We start from the raw sequence: 19792 nt of genomic DNA on the forward strand, positions 1-19792 counted from the left end.
ATACTATGCAGGCAAGCAGGTGATGAACGTAACGCAAAATAGTAGGCCTAATGGTTTTATGGAAAAACACTTTGTGTTTATATTCGGGGTTTATCTGCTTTCCTGTACAGTAGGCTATGTTTAATCAATGAGTTATACTGAATTTGGTATTTTAATATAATTGTCCTACTAATTGTACAGCTGTGTACAGTAAGGATGGGACACTGTTGACTTCAACTGAGGAGGTAATAAGGCAGTGGAAGGAGCACTTTGAGGAACTCCTAAATCCGACTAATACGGTATGGTAGAGGCAGAGCTGGAGGATGATGGGGGATTGTCGTCAATTTCCCTGGTGGAAGTTGCTGAGGTAGTTAAACAACTCCACAGTGGCAAAGCCCCAGGGATTGATGAGATCCGTCCAGAAATGCTTAAAGCTCTGGGTGTGGAGGGGTTGTCTTGGTTGACACGCCTCTTCAACATTGCGTGGAAGTCGGGGACGGTGCCTAAGGAGTGGCAGACCGGGATGGTGGTTCCCCTTTTCAAAAAGGGGGACCAGAGGGTGTGTGCCAATTACAGGGGTATCACACTTCTCAGCCTCCCCGGTAAAGTCTACTCCAAGGTGCTGGAAAGGAGGGTTCGGTCGATAGTCGAACCTCAGGTTGAAGAGGAACAATGCGGATTCCGTCCTGGTCGTGGAACAACGGACCAGATCTTTACTCTCGCAAGGATCCTGGAGGGAGCCTGGGAGTATGCCCAACCGGTCTACATGTGCTTTGTGGATCTGGAGAAGGCGTATGACCGGGTCCCCCGGGAGATACTGTGGGAGGTGCTGCGGGAGTATGGGGTGAGGGGGTCCCTTCTCAGGGCCATCCAATCTCTGTACGACCAAAGCGAGAGCTGTGTCCGGGTTCTCGGCAGTAAGTCGGACTCGTTTCAGGTGAGAGTTGGCCTCCGCCAGGGCTGCGCTTTGTCACCAATCCTGTTTGTAGTATTTATGGACAGGATATCGAGGCGTAGTCGGGGTGGAGAGGGGTTGCAGTTTGGTGAGCTGGGGATCTCATCGCTGCTTTTTGCGGATGATGTGGTCCTGATGGCATCGTCGGTCTGTGACCTTCAGCACTCACTGGATCGGTTCGCAGCCGAGTGTGAAGCGGCTGGGATGAGGATCAGCACCTCTAAATCTGAGGCCATGGTTCTCAGCAGGAAACCGATGGAGTGCCTTCTCCAGGTAGGGAATGAGTCTTTAACCCAAGTGAAGGAGTTCAAGTACCTTGGGGTATTGTTCGCGAGTGAGGAGACAATGGAGCGGGAGATTGGTCGGAGAATCGGCGCAGCGGGTGCGGTATTACACTCAATTTATCGCACCGTTGTGACGAAAAGAGAGCTGAGCCAGAAGGCAAAGCTCTCAATCTACCGGTCAGTTTTCGTTCCTACCCTCACCTATGGTCATGAAGGCTGGGTCATGACCGAAAGAACGAGATCCAGGGTACAAGCGGCCGAAATGGGTTTCCTCAGGAGGGTGGCTGGCGTCTCCCTTAGAAATAGGGTGAGAAGCTCAGTCATCCGTGAGGAGCTCGGAGTAGAGCCGCTGCTCCTTCGCGTCGAAAGGAGCCAGTTGAGGTGGTTCGGGCATCCGGTAAGGATGCCCCCTGGGCGCCTCCCTAGAGAGGTGTTCCAGGCACATCCAGCTGGGAGGAGGCCTCGGGGAAGACCCAGGATTAGGTGGAGGGATTATATCTCCAACCTGGCCTGGGAACGCCTCGGGATCCCCCAGTCGGAGCTGGTTAACGTGGCTCGGGAAAGGGAAGTTGGGGGTCCCCTGCTGGAGCTGCTACCCCCGCGACCCGTTACCGGATAAGCGGAAGAAGATGGATGGATGGATGGATGTCCTACTAATTAGTAGCCTACTTAGCACTAACCTGGTAAAAATTACGGGCAATCATGGAGGAAAGCCTTTTGCCCTCCAGGAGGGCATTTCTATATATACATATTAATATTACTATATTACACGTGAAAACTATGAGTGGTAGGTGCTGTAGTGACGGCATGGTGGGTTATGTCCTCTATGGTTATGTCACTAGCACCTACTATGGTCACATAATTCAATGGGTCACATAATACATACATACATATATGCATATATATATATATATATATATATATATATATATATATATATATATATATAGATAGATAGATAGATAGATAGATAGATAGATAGATATTAATATAATATTAAGATAATATAATATTAAGAAAAGTTTGCTTACTCAAAGTGTTTTGGTTTGGCATTAATGGATGTGTGTGTGTGTGTGTGTGTGTGTGTGTGTGTGTGTGTGTCATTTCTTCCTCCAGAGTCAACATTGGAACCAGCAACAAACAGGTCATTACAAAGTCATGGATAGACGAAATGTTAGAAATTAGAATTATTTGTGTGTGTGTGTGCGGGTGCATGAGAATTATTTGTGTTTATTTTTTCTTCCTGTATTATAAATATATTTGTATTGTTATTTTTATTGTTATTGTTTAAAATGGGTTGTTAACATTATTGTTTAAAATGAGTTTATTTTTCCTTCCTGTAATATAAATATATTTCATTGTTTAAAATGGGTTGTTAATATTATTGTTTAAAATGAGTTGTTAATGTTATTAATGTTATGTTATAATGTAAATGTTCATTTTAAAGTTTATTTGATCATTGTTTAAAATAAAATTGTTAAAAAATAAAAGCCTTTAATCTTTTTTAAATGTTTGAATTTGTGTTTTCTTGTTTTCCTGCTAAAATGTCGTAGTTTCTGGACCACATCTGGCCCGGGGACCAAGCCGAGTCTCAGCCAGATCTGTCTTACAGTGTCTGGGCCAGAACTGGGCCACATAACACTGTCACTTTACAGTGTCTGGGCCAGAACTGGGCCAAATAAAACAAAGTTGCTTTACAGTGTCTGGGCCAGAACTGGGCCAAAATAAAACAATACAAGTCACTTTACAGTGTCTGGGCCAGAATTGGGCCACATAAACAAAACAAATCATTTTACAGGGTGTGGGCCTCATCTGGGCCGGAGGGACTGTTTTTGTGTCTATTTTCCATGTGTGGACCAGTTTTGGGCCAAGGTCCCAGCCAGAACTGGGCCAGAATTGTAGCAAGGATGTGGCCCTGTGGTGGGCCAGACAAATTTTGCTATGTGGGTACCCATCAAAGAACTTGTTACCAAAACATCATTTCATGATCCACTATCCAAGGTGCATTTGAAAATTCACTTCATTCATTCATATCTCTATGAGATTCAAAGCCAAACACACATTTTTCAAAGATTGTGTGAAGAACTTCAAGAATTTGTCACTTGCAAAGAAACACCAGTTTGCAGTAGCTTATCATTGGGAATGGTTAACTTCATGGCAGTTGCGTCTGGTCCAGTCAAACTGCGTTTACTTGAGACACTAGAATATGCAGAAGATATATCCGCTTATCTTCACATTGATACACAAGCCACTGTCAAGCTCACAAACTGGGTAAATTGTGGAGTTAAATATTCTGTTGGCCTCTTTGTTTGCACAAGCACTAACGGTAGGTTTCCACACAGCAAAACACCAAGCAAATTTCGGCAGCGAAATATTGCCTCGAGGGCGTGGTTGCGAAAACAACACGCCAGACCGCAACAGAACACCGGCTGCTAGGCAGCTAGCAGAGAGGGTGGAAGCTAGGTAGCATAGGTGGCTAGCAGGTAGTTTGCTAGCAAGCTATCATTGCTATGGTAGCTTGTGAAATCCGTGTTGATACAAGCGTTAATGTTCGCAAACAAAACATGTAATCAAACAAATGTACATGCAAATGCTAGCGATTAGCCTGTCTGCTAGCTGAAAAGATTGGGTGTTTAAACTAACATATACAGTCTATTTAGTGGTGTATGTGCCCTGACTAAGTTTGTGTGTCATATAAATCACAATTTGTGTTAATACAAGTACCAATGTTCGTGTAGAAACATTTTAATCACATACAAATTTTCATGATACAGCGCTGATAACCTCCACCATCTTGGTCAGACTTTTTTTGTAACTCCCGCCTCCAAACACAAACACGCGGACCTGATTGCTTCTCGAGTGGTCCTCATTTGAATAAAGTGAACTTTCGTCAACTTTGTTTCGCTTGCCTCCTTTCGTCTCCATTCAACCTCAATGAGGGCGAAGCGAAATTTCGCTGTGTGGAAACCTACCGTAGGGGTGTCACCGACTGAAATGAAGTCACAATCTCAAATTAAAAAATGGAAACGTTGATGCTGCCACGCAGCATCAACGTTAATTAAAGAACTCCACAATAACATTTTACTAGTAGAAATTGTACTTCAAGATATCTACAACTTTGATTGTATTGGTCAACTAAATAAAAGATATCAAAAATCGTTTTAAAATTGTGTTTAAACATTTAATAGCTGGACTGGATATTTATTGCAGATATCCATAATTCAACTCTTCCTAGTCAAAAAGAACAATTCAGATATGCACAATGATGTTCTTCCTATCTACAATTGTCATTTCAGATATCCGCAAGGTCATTCTTACTAGTACAAATGACGTCACGTTTACCATTTACAGTATGTGTATTGGGCTTTCAATTTAAGATATCTACAATGTCATTCTTCCTATCCAGAATGAACATTCCAGATATCTGCAATATAATTATTACTAGGAAGAACTCCCATTTCAGATATCTACAATACAATTCTTACTAGTCAAAACTCTAACTTCAGATATCCAAAATGAAACAAACATTCCAGATATGTATCTATATTGTAATGTTGACTATCCAAAATACATTCTGACTAGTTAAAATGTAATTACGGATACGAACAACTGCAATTTTACTAGGAAAAATACAATTGACGATATCTATAATAGTAATGCTTCCCATCCAGAATGTAATGAAATAGTAACTGATGCAGTGTTTGACGTTAAGCAAAAAGATAATAATGAATCCCAAAATGGCTCACTTTAGTTTTGACCAGTAACAACTGTATTGTAGATATCTGAAATGGGAGTTCTGCCTAGTAAGAATTATATTGCAGATATTTGGAATGTTCATTCTAGATAAGAAGAATGACATTGTGGATATCTGAAATTGAAAGCCCCATACACATGAATGGGAACGTGACGTCATTTGTACTAAGAATGACGTTGTAGAAAGAATAATTGTAGATAGGAAGAATGTCATTGTGGATATCTGAATTGTTCTTTTTAACTAGGTAGAGTTGAATTACGGATATCTGCAATAAATATCTAGTCTAGCTGTTGGTGTGGTGGAGGACGAGGTGAGGTCTCTGCTCTCAGATTCCAGGATCCGTGCCGGGGTGTCTGGCTGACGGCGGGCCGATCCGGAGCGGCTCCAGACTCAGGTTAGGCGGCAGGACGCATTGACAGGGCGGAGGAAACCCGCCGCTACTCAGGGACACCGCTGACATTTTTGGCTGTCACAGTGAAGCAGCATGCCAGCGATCACTCACACCGGCCGTGGGGTGTGAGGGGGTGGAGGCTATGGAGGACAAGTCGCTGTTAAAGAACCAAACGGAACACGGACCGGAGCCGAGCCAGGGGGCAACGCGCCCCGCATGGGCAGTCACGGCGCTAGCAAGCGTGCTGATCTTCACCACCGTGGTGGATGTGCTCGGAAACCTGCTGGTTATCGTGTCCGTGCTGAGGAACCGTAAACTACGAAATGCCGGTAAGAATCTGTATTACACGGTTTACTGGCGTGCTCGTGTGTGTGTGTGTGTGTGTGTGTGTGTGTGTGTGTGTGTGTGTGTGTGTGTGTGTGTGTGTGTGTGTGTGTGTGTGTGTGTGTGTGTGGAGCTCAGATGTGTGGAGAAATGACATGCAGAGGTGAGCTGGGCTTTATAATGTTATTGAGCACGGATCAGACAATGCTGAACATCAGTGTGTTGGTAGGGAAGCGGCGACAACAACAACAACAACAATAACAACAACAACAACAACAAGGTAAACTAATGTAACACGGTGTTTGATTTAAATGGAATTGTCTCCATATGTGAATTGGCAGAGAATGACTGAATGAAGGCCATTAATGAAAACATTTGTAGGGATCCTGCTAAATGAATACGTTTTAATTCATTCCTGCTCTATTTTCAACACTGCGTCCATCACTGTCTTATTCTTTATTTTATAAAGGCCAACACACATTAATCAACATTTCTGTAAACTAGTGCAGTGCCCGTTGTAAATGTGCCTGTTTGGAACGGGCGATTGCTTGGCCTGTGGTATTGCTGCTTGTAGAATTTTTCAAAACCAAATTGTACCCCAAAATTACTTACAGAAGAACCCCAAACCACTTAATGTGCAACTCCACTGTATAGCCTACTACGTAGGCTACACGACGATCAGAGGAAGACATTGTAGCCTACTACTATATTTACCTGACAGAGAATGCTGGAGATTCAGAATGTAATCACAAAATATCACAATGACAATGTGGAGTAATCAGACATTAGCCTCATGGACTCATGGCAGTGCGCAACCCACCCGGCCCGTTATGAGAGCTAATCAGCACATATCTGCGTTCATCAACCACCAGAACTGGACCATGTGTGTCTGTGTGTGTGTGTGTGTGTGTGTGTGTGTGTGTGTGCAGAGAGAGAGAGAGAGAGAGAGAGAGAGACGGTGTTGTCTCGTGTAGTATGAGACGGTGTTGTCTCGTGTAGTATGATCGTTAAAGAATTTAACACTTCAGCAGAGGTGTTCATTTCCATACAGGTTTAGTGGCTTGTTAACGGTGAAGTATGGATTTGATTCGCGGGGTATTTTGGCGACGGTAATGTTATTAGTATTGTAAGTTAGCAGTAGACTTGATTAACCTGACCCGGGGTGAGTCTGATGAAAACTGATGTGTCTGCCCGGTTCAACTCTTGAGATTTTCTCGCATTGCACAGCGCTGTGAAGGAATAATCTCCGAGATTATGTTATGTTCTGACAGCTCACAGCAATTTAATACAATAGCAGGAAAAGAGTTCCCCCCCGCCCGCTGTTGTAAAGCGTTCTGCTTGTGGCGTCTGCGTGTGATGTGCAGGTTACCTTCCCCCCAAACACGCCCAAGCCAGTCGGCTAATTTTCAACTGGCCAAATGATTTTAGACCAGAGCAACAGGAAACAGCAATACATTAGTACAGGTTAAACTATACAGACAGAAGTCAACAAGACACTTAAGCAACATATACGCTTTCTCAGTAATGTAGAGCTACAGGAAGCAGCAAGACATTAGCACAGTTAGGGCCCTGACACACCAACCAGACGGCCGACCGTCGGCAGAAAAGTCAGTCGGACTGATCAGTCGGGACCCCGAGGTCCAAAAAATGCCTCAGAACACACTGAGGCGACGCTGACTTGAGCGTACGCTCTGCGCGAAACGTAATACGTCTCCATACCAGCAGGCGGCGCTGCTCTGTATTGTTTCCATTAACAGTGATTATTTCCCAGAAAATGAAAACCGGCAGCTGAATGGACGAACGCGTCACGTGGTTCTTTTTTCTCCGGAAATTCTCATCTTATCTAATCTCATATTGTACTAAAATAGTTCACCGAAACGTGTTTCTGAAAACATTTTAAGCGAGTAATAGGCCATGCAGTTGCTGAATCTGTCTTCATTTCAGATTGACAAAGGTCAGTTTAAAAGATTTTCGTCAGATTTTGAGCGGCTCATCCGCTCCCCATTTCCGGGCGAGTCCTGACTGCCCTGTCTCCAGACTGAACATGTCGGGTCGGCCCAAATGAAGGCCGACGGCTCCTCGGACAGCCGACGGCACGGGACACACCAAACAGACTCGAGTCACCGACCTCGCCAGACGGTCCGACGCCCGATTATTGGGCTGGTGTGTCTTCTCTCTTACACATCAACAGTATCCACATTCAGTATAAGAAGCCATGCAAGCATAAAAACACAGCCAAGCAACACAGACCCGAGCCATCTTCTTGCAACGTTCAACCATGCAAAGCGGTAACAAGCAGTAATAAAAAGATGAAATAGGCTACATCACTCATGAGGGAGGCGTTAATATAGCACAGGTTAATAAGATGGTAAATTAGTTAAAATACAAATACATTTTTCATACATACCCAAGAAATGCAGGGCGGGCTAAATTTGATACTGGGCAAGATATCAAACATCAAACATGTTAGCAGCAGGTCAGCAGTGATAACAACAATACTATAAAAGTACCAGGAGATTAAAAATGTTCACAAGTCTGACTATCCAAGAGCCAGGCCTTGAGACTTTGTGTGATGTTATGGTAGGTGGTGCAGTTTCTTGTTTCATTTGGTAGTGTTCCACCTATTAGGGCGTTTTTCCATTACATGGTACCTACTCGACTCGCCTCGACTCTCGCCTCGACTCTCGCCTCACTGTGTGTCCGTTTTCCATTGCAGATTTTAGTACCGCCTCAGCATGGCTGGTTGTCATAGCGGCACCGGAGTAAACTGCCGTGACCTAACGCAACACGCACACAGAACGTTGAAGGTGTGTTGTTATTGCCACAACCAGAAGACACATTTTGTTTCAAATGAAGCTGGAGGCAGCAAAAAAAAAAAACACAGCTGGCTAAACTATTTAAAAATGGCGGGTTTGTTCAGGACACCCCCCTCTGTCGCTTTCATGTCACCTTTTGGTATCGGCTCGGCTCGCTTGGAACCTCGACTGAGGTGGTACTAAAAAAAGTACCTGTTAGCAGGTACCAGGTACTTTTTTTCGTAATGGAAAACCAAAAAAGGCGAGTAGAGTCAAGGCGAGTCGAGCAGGTACCATGTAATGGAAAAGCTCCATTAGAGGCTCTAACAGAAAAGCATGATTGACTAAAGGAGCAGGACCTGTAAGGGGTTACACAGTCCCCTCTCAGAACAGAGTGGTTTTTTTTCTTTTAGAATTTTTTTGCTTCTCAACAAACTTATCAGTCAAATGGATCCATTTCCATTCCATCCAATGTTTGTAGGTTGTTGGGTACTCGTAGGTGTACAGATTCAATTATTGGCATATTATCAAAGATGTTTATCAATATTAATAAAGTTATGAATATGGTTATTAATAACTTTATCAAATCAACAAACAATCAAAACGGGGCACCACCCTGAAACTTCAGGGGCCAATATTGAACTGTGGAATAGTCTCATTTGTCAGTGGAAGGGTGAAATCCGAGCACTGACCTGTGTTTAACCAGCAATTAATACAATAATACACAAATAATCACAAACAACTGCTAATTAAAGTATAGTAGAATGTATTAACTTCAAAATTATCAATGGCCAATCAATAATCCTTTGATCAATTAAAACCAATATACGTTTCTTTTAAGTACAACAAAACAAAGCAAAAACAAAACAGCATGTGGAGAGACCCTCTCTGTGTGTGTGTGTGTGTGTGTGTGTGTGTGTGTGTGTGTGTGTGTGTGTGGGTGTGAGAGAGTGAGTGTGAAAGAGTAGGGGGGGTTGACGAGGTGTAGTCTAGCCAAAGACTACAAAAATGGCTACTCCTGTGAGCTGCACAAAACTGTTTCACCCCAAGAGGGCGGTATTGCTAGGCTAGGCCCAAGATTAGCCGTTAGCTCATTCAGGTTACCGTGTGGTTGACACAAAAGGGACACCCTGAGGAGCGCAGTTGTTAAGCAGTGTGCGTTCTGTAGCTAGCTACGTGACTAGCTGTTGGCCAGCTGTTCACCTTAGCACGTGTATGTAACTAGCTATGTGTTCATATATGTGTGTGTGTGAGAGAAAGGTTAGAGAAAGAGATATATTTTTACTTGGATCTTGGTTACCGATAATGACCAACCCTCTCAGTCAACTCATGTCTGGACTAAAGTGGAATTAGGCGCAGACTCTGAGAATTTCGTCTGACTGAGGGGACGTTCATTATAACCACTCCGGTGTACAGCACCTAAACTCCGTGGAAGGAGCTAGCAATGTAGCATACACATATATACATATACATACATACATACATATTCAACACAACATATCAACAATGCACTGTGATCAGAGTACATTCACAGAATAGATTTGACTCAGCGGTCACAATCCTAGATTAATACATTACACGCGCAGCAGTAGCGCTGTATTAATCAGATCACATTAATGGTAACACAAAGTAGCAGCAATAGCAAATTACTCATTAATAAAACACACTATTTATCTCTGCCCAGACGTAAGCCTTCTTACTGTGTGTTCAGTTCGTTTGTTCCTGTCCATGGATTTCCACAGAAAGAAACGGGGGTCCGTGTCTGCTCGTCAGCAGATCAGAGGAAGCTTTCCTTCCAAAAAGAGCAGAAGGAAGGGAGCTAGAGTCGACTTGAGAAGAAAAACGTTGTTTCCTTCTCCTGCAGATATGAAAACACTGCACTGTAAAAAAAAAAAAGTTATTTCACTGGAATTCACTGTATAATTTTACGGATTTTTTCCGTTTTTTCTACATTAAGTGTTAATGCCAGAAAAATACAGAAGAATACTTTTATTTTAAAAAACCCCCATTAAATTAAGGTTTTAGTCTGTAAATTGATATAATGAGATAATATAGTTGTTTAACAGGATAATTCCATTGCTTAACGGTCTTGAAAGTTAAATTACATTGAATTTTATGTAAAAAGACAAAAAAACCCCATAATTTTATGGTGTGTAAAATTGAGGCCTCTTTCTGGTTTTTTACTGTTAAACCTTAAATTTAATGTAAAGAAACATTAAAAAACAATCGTGAAAAAACGGTAAAAAGTCTGGCAGCAAAAGTTGCCAAACACTTACCGTGACATGACAGTAAAAAACCTTTTGTTATTCTACAAAGAATTTATTTTTAAAATACAGATATCTACTGTACATTTTCTGTATTTTCACAGTCCAACTACTGTAGATTTAAAAAGAATTGTAATCAAAAAACATATTTAGAATGTTAAACAAATGTATAAATCTGTACAAACACTGAAAAATATTGCAAAATACCTTAAAATTACATAATTTAAATGAAAACTGCTGTTTTCATACGATTTTCTTTGGTAAATTCACAAGATTATTCAATCCATCCACAAGAACTCCCTGTTAAAGTACAGATTCCTGGATGTAAAACACATAAAAAATATGTAAAATGACTTTCAAATACCCTCCTTTAGGCGTTTATTTTATGATTATCCAATCTATTTACGGTAAATTCCTGTTTAATACTGTGTTTTTACTGTACAAAAAAGAGAAGATAATGGGATAATACCTTCCAGAAACATTGTAATAATAGTCATTACTTTATATAAACAATATTTGAGAGTATTTACAAGCAACTCTCCAATATATCTACATACTTTTACCATTAATGTATGTTGTTTACTTTAAATAAACATTCATTTATAGTTATTTACATGTCAAATTAATGTAAAATTACCCTATTTGACAGCCCATTAATAGTATCTTAAAAGCTTTAGGCATTTATTTTACATGATTATCCAATCAATTTACAGTAAATTCCTGTTTAATACTGGTTTTCTACTGTACAAAAAACAATATGTGATAATAACTTGCAGAACCATTATTTTATAGTCATTACTTTATATAAACGTTACAATCAACTCTTCATTATGTCTCAGGCTTTTCCCCATAAATGTATAAGGGTTTACTTTATATAAACAATATTCTATAGTGTTAAAAAGAAACTATCTAATATACTGTACTTTAATCATTAATATATCAGGTTTACTTCATACAAAAATACTTTATAGTGATTAAAAGCAACTATTCAATATATCTACAGACTTATCCCATTAATGTACTGTGTGTTTACTTTGTAAAAATATTTGACAATATTTACAATTAACTATCCAATATATGCATCAGAGACTCTTCATAGGGTAAATATTGGTATAATGTATAGGGGTCCATTTTAGCTTATTCAATGTGGTCTCATACTGTGTGTTAGTGTTTTAATCGCTGTCAAACTTCATCCTGGCCAGTGTCTCTTAATGCAAGTCTACTAAATTCTAGCAATAGAGTAGGACTTGTATTTAGCTTTGCAGTTATTTGAAGAGGGGTTAACAGAGGTACTGAGACAGGTAGGACCAGCCATACCCGTTTAATGCATTGAATGAGGCTGACATGAACCCTCACTGCATGCAACAACTCCACAGCAAAAACCCACAAGCAATTGTTCTCAATTATAGTTGGATCAATGTAATTATATTAGAAACTACACTACTGTAATATTTTGCAAGCATATTTATGGTAATACAAACAGTAAAACAACTTGGCAGCACACAAGCTTAAAAAGCTATAGGACTACTGCACCAAATCACCACTGGTGACAAAGATGCTGTATTTAGATCTGTCTTTGTAAAAATAAACATTCTTTCACCTAAATATTTGTGGAAACAAAGCCATAGCTTCAGTTATGGGAATGCATAAGAGACAAGAGTCAACCTAAACTACAGGCCTTGGATGTACATGATGTCTATTTTAGTCCAAGTCTGTGATATGCTCATCACTATATAATCATGTTTTGGTCTGGCAAATTAGTTGACAAAAGAATCGTGCAGCCACAGTTCACATCACATAGGCCCACAACCCTGTAGGCCTACAGGATGACGATACAGTACACAGAGAGCCAGGCAGTCTGCAGCCTGGGTAAGCCTACATCTTCACCATCCTAATATTTTAGGGGACATCTGACGTTCTTGCCTCATTTCACTTCCGTGGAGGCCATGGGCCTATTTCAGATTCATGGCCCAACATCTTTTTCCATTGACTGCTTACTTTGCTGATGTCTGCGGTGATGTCTCATACTGTGTCCACTCTGGCTTTTGATGTTTGTTCCTGTCTATGTCATGCAAACAGCTCAGAGCATGAGCTTCCCTCTTATGTGGGGTAGAATGAATATTCATGCATGTCCGGTACCTTAAATGCCTCACGAAGACCTCGGTGATCTGACCACCCCTGCCTCTGAAATTACACTACAATTTCCATTGACTTGCAATGGTTACACAGGCATTGATGCACATATTGGGCAATGTGTGTTTCATTAAGGTGTAACATTAATAAGTTAAATGGATTGCCTGTGCCACAGCTATGCTACACTTTTATAAGGGGTGGAAAATCAATATTAATGCACACCAGTACCTCAAATACAGTATTACCTGCTTGCCTAACTTGCACACCACCTAACCTAACTTGTTCCGCTAGTTCCAACCCTCATACAGTTTAATTCAACCCTGCGTTGATAGGAAAGTGTGTCCCCTCCTATGAAAGTCATGCCTCCCGACAAACAGTATGGACATCTGCAACATTATGCTTATTTGAGAAATTATCTGTGATTTCATTTCAAAACTGAAGGAGTAGGCTTTTCATAAAAGGCTGTTAATCCACTTTAAAAATGTTGGAGTCTTCCAATACAAACTCCAAACTGTTTTAGGCAAGGCTCAGTGAATGTTATGAAAATAAGCAATTCAGAAATTTGGGGACGTTTTTACTGTTTTTCTCAATTCCCCACAGTCAGAAACTAATATGCATGCGGGACAGACCTCTTTTTAATGTATTTGGTGTACTTCAAATAGAATATGTAGCATACACGTTCTTTTCCTTATGAAGTTAAAATTGTTAAAACAATTTTTCTTAATATTAAGACCCAAAGTGAGTCACAGTGTTCAACAAAATGCAAGGTCATTGTGCAGTCTACTGCTCCCTCAAATCATGTTGCCTCTCCCCACTTTCTACAGGTCAAAGGGAACAAAGAGTTTTTCATGGGCTGAGGTAATATACGGTGAATAAAGACAGGGAGGACACCGTATGAATAAAGCTTTACATTGGTGTGCAATATATTTTTTTTCAATTTAGCAATACATGCAATGTGTGAAAGACTGGGGAAGGGATGCTAGGGCTCAACAGTTCAACCAAGGCTTCTAGCATCAACGTGAACATTCATAATCAGGGCGTGAAGCGATGTAAGACCTTAAAATGGTTGAAAAAACAGAAATGTAAACAGAAATGGTCTCTTTAGTCTAGGCTATGTGCTTCAGGAAAGTGCGCGCAGATTCAAATAATTGAATGTTGCACAATCATTGGATGAATCATGCCGGGCAGAAACGATCTTGACCAATGATATTGTTTGACTTCATGGGGGGCTGTGCTAACGTCAAACTCATCTCGACGCAGAGACAGTGTGGATAATAATGTAACGCAGGAGTCAGGACTTCTCCACGATGATTCAAATTCAGCTTTCACTTAAGGTAAAGTAATACTTTTCTTTTTATGTACATGCAGTTTCCTCACGAGATATCAACTGGACACGAGTTAAGATAACACTTGCATACGTTTCACAATTTTAAAATGTCAGCAGGGATAACGTTAGCATTTGCCGTTTATGTGCCTTATCAAAGTGTGTCTGGCGTTAGCTAACGTTACATTAAGACTGTCCTTATGTAATGTTAGCCTTGAATGTGAACCATGCACCAATCGTAATTTTAGCTAACTAGCTAGCTAGCTAAATATATAACAGTTAACTAGACAGTTAGACAGTTTAGCAGGTCAGCTTGATTTGCTGGGTACTAGCTAATACTAGTAATTAAAGAAACGTTATAACGCTCCGTTGCTCCTAACGCTAGTAGTTAACATTACTGTTAACTAACCGGTAACCCGCCGTTTAACGTTACCACCTAGCTAGGTTATGCCTCAAGTTTACATAAGCTATCTCAGCTGACTAACTTTACGTTGGTTCTACTTTATGAACAGTGAACCACACGTTGTAACAACAACAAGTTACAACTTGACATTAAACGGAGCGTCTGCTTTGTGGACCACAACATCTTAATTTGAACGTGATCGTTATTTTCACTCATGATTCAGTGTGTCCAACTTAACATTACCATTCTGTCTTTCCAGAGAGAATATTTCCATTCCCGCTTTCCACATAAAATAAATGGACAGGGAATTGAACAAACTCAGAAATAAGATATAGGCTACCTGCTCTATTTATAAGTGTTTCTTCCTCCAGACAATTGCACTCAGTCTGTAATTAAATATGTATTTTAAGTTTAATTTTTGCTGTAAATCAAAATAAATAAATACCTGGTGGTCAATGCTGGCAAGCCTCCACAAATAAATCTATGTATACTACTGTTACAGTAATGTTCAAATCTCACCCTAATTCTTTAATCCTTGTTTAGGCAAGATGGAAGTAAGAATACCAAGATAAGAAGATCAAGAAGATAAAGAAAGCTAAAGTAAATAGATGTTCACCCTACAGTATCACACGTTATCATCTGTACCTTACCACATCTTTCTCACCCATGTTATGGCTCTCATTCTGTGTTCAGTTTGACAAGGATCAACAGACCAGACAGCTCTCCCACAGCCAGCCTGAGAACCTGCTTTACGGTCTGAATAGCCTGGGTGAAGTTGAAGACTCGTGCATCAGATGGCTGAGAAAAGGATAGCCCAGAGCAAGAGGGAGCCCAGCAGAGGCTAAGAAGGAGGCAGCAAAGGAGTTCACAAACCCACATACAGCTAATGGAGGTACCGAATGACAGGTCCATTTCAGAAAGCAGGTTTAGTGAAAACTCTGAGTTTGTTAACCCTGAAATGAGGGTAATTCTGGGTTTTCCGTTTCAGAAAGAGAGGTAACCTAACCTCGGACTCTGTGAACCTAACCTAGTCGGGAACAGGTTTTCTTCTTTCAATCTCCTCCCTCTGACACAGCTCTCTTTCATTTCATCATTCATAATTGCAGTCTGTATCAGGCACATTTTAGCGCAGTTTGTTATCGGCATGAATAAAAAAACAGGGTTGGTTTATTAACCATGTTAGGCAGATTATAAAACGTTTTTTTTTCTCAAAACATGCAATGTCCTTTTGTCGACGATCCCGGTGATGTAGAAGCTGTATTACTTTGCAGGGAGTTAAACATACGTCAGGAGATGATATTGAGGCCCCGACGCATTTTAATTTCCAGATAAATACCTATTTGAGCGGTACCGTTTTTTTCTTCCCAGTCTATCAGTTATGTAGCTTACATAACCTTATCATCCTCATATCACTAACGTCACCCATTGTGGACATGTTCTACATCCATGCACATTATTTGTGTCACATTACATTTCTTTGCAAACAACAGTTTTCTTTACAACATTGGTGATGCGGAGCATATTGGTAAAGCTACTGTAGCAAAGCGCCGTCAGAAGAGTGTGACTCTCTCTGAAACGTTTTTTAAACTTTTGTGTAGTGTTCCCTGGACACAAACCAGTAAGAGCCATTAAAAAAGAGTTCCACAGTATTGCAGGTGAATGATGTAAACCCTTTGAAATATAAGATTATGAATTATAGTTCTGTTGATGATGGTGCTGCAGCCTCAGAATGGGATTAGTAGGCCTAGGACTTTTATAGATTATAGGTTCAATACCATTTCACCAGTAATATTATACTTATGATTAAATATGATATACACTATATTGGAACTAACGCATTTACTCTAGCAGCAATTTTCTCCCACGCAAATTCTCTCTTTTAAAGCAGCCGCTGTGTTGCTTTTTTAACTAAATACATGTTCAAACTCGCTGTATGTGCAGTATTTCTGCCCACCAGTTTGTTTGTGGTTGTTACCATGGTGAATCGTAGTATCATGGCTCCATTCATGCTGCCTGAAACTGAAAACTCAGAGTTTCCCATCTCAGGGTAAATCAACTCAGATATCAGGGTTACACTCAGAGTTTGTTAAACCTCCTTCCTGAAATGGGCCCCTGCATTGTTAACGGTTGCTTTACCTGGTCTGTGCTTGTAAATAAAAACGAACCGGATTTGGATTTGTAACATTGTTACACCCCTTTATGTTGATACAGCCTTACTTGAGTCTAAACACAGTGACTTGGGACTTGTTCAAGACGGTGAAGGTTAAGATTTGTGACTTGCACATGTGTGACTTAAGACCGTTACACACTGGGGGCGTGACGAATAAGCGACGCCAATATGCAAAATAATCGCCTGTGAATATTTCACATCAAAACTATTCACACCGGCAGCGATGCAAATTTGTGACAGTTTTCAATATAAGGTTTGGATATACACGCCAGCTCATCTACAATGTCAGTAGGACAGATGCTGAAGAGAGCGAGAAAGTGACGGAAGATGTGGTGTGAGCGGACGAGAAAGAGAGAGCAGTCGGAGCAGAGGAGAGTTAACGTTTAGTGGTGAAGATATGAAGTGATTGTACAGCAGCTAGATTCTGCAGTTTGACAACAAATAAATGCAGCAGCTCCTCAAAAGCACCAAAAGGTGTCCTGTCTGGTTTCCAGGCTGCTGAGTGGAGGGACGGGGGCTAGCTTCGGATACGTCCCAGGAAAAGCTGTAACACTAAGCTACTGTAAGCTATTTATTGAGTTTCCTCTAACTCTAATTGAGTATACAGTTAATACTCAATTGAATTCCCTCTGCAAAACAGTGTAGCATATGTCTCGGGCTTATTGTGAAAGGTAAAAACGGAAAGAATGTTTCTGGCATACGCTGCCATTGTAAAGGTTGAAAGGAGTAATAAAGTTTGCTGACGTACAGTCTGTAGTTGGGACAGCAGCCTCCGTGTTGTTGTTTGGTGATCCTCATAAGTAAACACTACTTGTGACAAAAACAACAGTTTGAAAAAATATATTGACATGCGAAATAATCGTCCCTGGTGTGCAATGGTCTTTAATCTCACCTCTGATATTTTTGATTAAGAGCTACTCTCTGGCGAAGCCACAAACCAGAAATGTAAGACTCAAACTATGATGTCATCAGGTTACAAAGCTGCTTCATAGACAATGAATGTGAACCTAATTTTGTAGAATAAAAAAAAAACAAATGAGGTTTATTCTATGTTAGCATTTTATTTCTGAAACAGAAACTCTACCCGTTACCTCTGAACATACCCCTGGGTGATCTCAGTGTCATCTTTCAAATATTTCTCAATTCATTGTTTTTGGAAAAGCTCCAGACATTATATCAGATGACATCACAAATTTGAGTTTTTAGATTTTGGAGAGAGTTGTTCATGTTTACTGACATTTTTAATACACATGTATGAATTCCCAAATTGCCCATAGTTCCCCTTTTGCTATAATTCAATGTACCAGACAGTTTTTGCTCCCATAAGTTTATTCATATGTGAACTTTAAGGATAGCACTGTTTAAATAGTGCATTTCTTTGTAAAGCATGCAGTAAATGGTCATTCTATAATACTTTCTGGTTATGATACATCTTAAAATCTCATACATCTCAAATAGGGATCTTCAGTGAATGGATTGGACAATGCTGTAAAATGTCAGCAGAAAAAATTATATATTTATTGCGTGTAAAAGTAGTTGATGCAATTGCACTTTTACATAGCCCTTTTGGTTTTTGTACATTCAAAACCCCATTTACTAATGAGGAAGTTGTGAACATATATTGGTTAGTAATAGTAATTACTGTCAAATAATGTTTATGAAGTAAATCCCATGCACTTATAAGAAAAGTCTGTAGATATATTGGTGTTGCTTGTTATTACTGTCAAATGAAGTTTATATAAAATAAACATGTATGTACATATAATGGAGAGTTGCTTGTTATTACTGTCAAATAATGTTTATATAAAGTAAACTCCCTACTTCAATGAGGAAAAGTCTGTAGATATACCAGATAGTTGCTTTTAAGTTACTATAAAACAATGTTTATATAAAGTAACCTCATATATTAAAGCAGCCATATTATGCTCATTTTCAGGTTCATAATTGTATTTTAAGGTTGTACCAGAATAGGTTTACATGGTTTAATTTTCAAAAAACACCATATTTTTGTTGTACTGCAGTGCTCTCTCTCACTGCTGCAGATCCTCTTTTCACCTGGTCTCTGTTTTAGCTACAGAGTGAGACCTCTTTTCTTCTTCTGTACTATCTTTGATTGCACTGCACATGCGCAGTAGCTCAGATGTAGATCATGTCAGCTAGCTAGCTCCATAGACAGTAAAAGAAAGGCTGTTTTTACAACTTTGGTCAGTTACAAGGCAGGATTAGCTGGGAGACTTCTAAATGAGGGCGCACATGTAAGTAGTTCTTTTGTAGATTATGGTGAACTTGTGTGTGTTGTAGCAGTGCTTTGCTATTGAGAACGAGGTAGCATGCTAACGCTACGAGCTAATGGTTGCGGTTAGCCTGCTCGTTTTGGCTTGTGACATCACAAGCCGTGCCGATTTTGAACAGCTCACCCAGAGACTGAAGGCAGGACACATTCAGAAACCGTATCTCACTCTAAACAGCATGGATGGATTTTTTTCAAAGTTTGTATGTGTGTGGAAGCACCAGAGACACAACATAACACCCCAAATCCCAGAAAAAGTGATTTTTTCATAATATGGGCACTTTAATAGTAAAGGTATGTAGATATATTGGAGAGTTGCTTCTAAATTACTATAAAACTATGTTTATATAAAGTAAACCCCGTACAATAATGGTAAAAGTATATATATATATATATTGGATAGTTGTTTGTAATTACTATAAAGAACAGTTTATATAAAGTAAGCCCCCATACAATAATGAGGTACAGTCTGTAGATATACTGGATAGTTGCTTGTTATTACGGGCAAATAATGTTTATATAAAGTGAACACCCATACAATAATGGTAAAACTATGTGTATATATTGGATATTTGCTTGTATATATAAAGTAAACCTCGTATATTAATGGTAAAGGTATGTAAATATATTGGAGAGTTGCCTTTTATAACTATAAATGAATGTTTATTTAAAGTAAACAACATACATTAATGGTAAAAGTATGTAGATATATTGGAGAGTTGCTTG

The sequence above is a fragment of the Sander lucioperca genome, chromosome 5 (assembly GCF_008315115.2).
Source record: "Sander lucioperca isolate FBNREF2018 chromosome 5, SLUC_FBN_1.2, whole genome shotgun sequence".
Lineage (NCBI taxonomy): Eukaryota > Metazoa > Chordata > Actinopteri > Perciformes > Percidae > Sander > Sander lucioperca.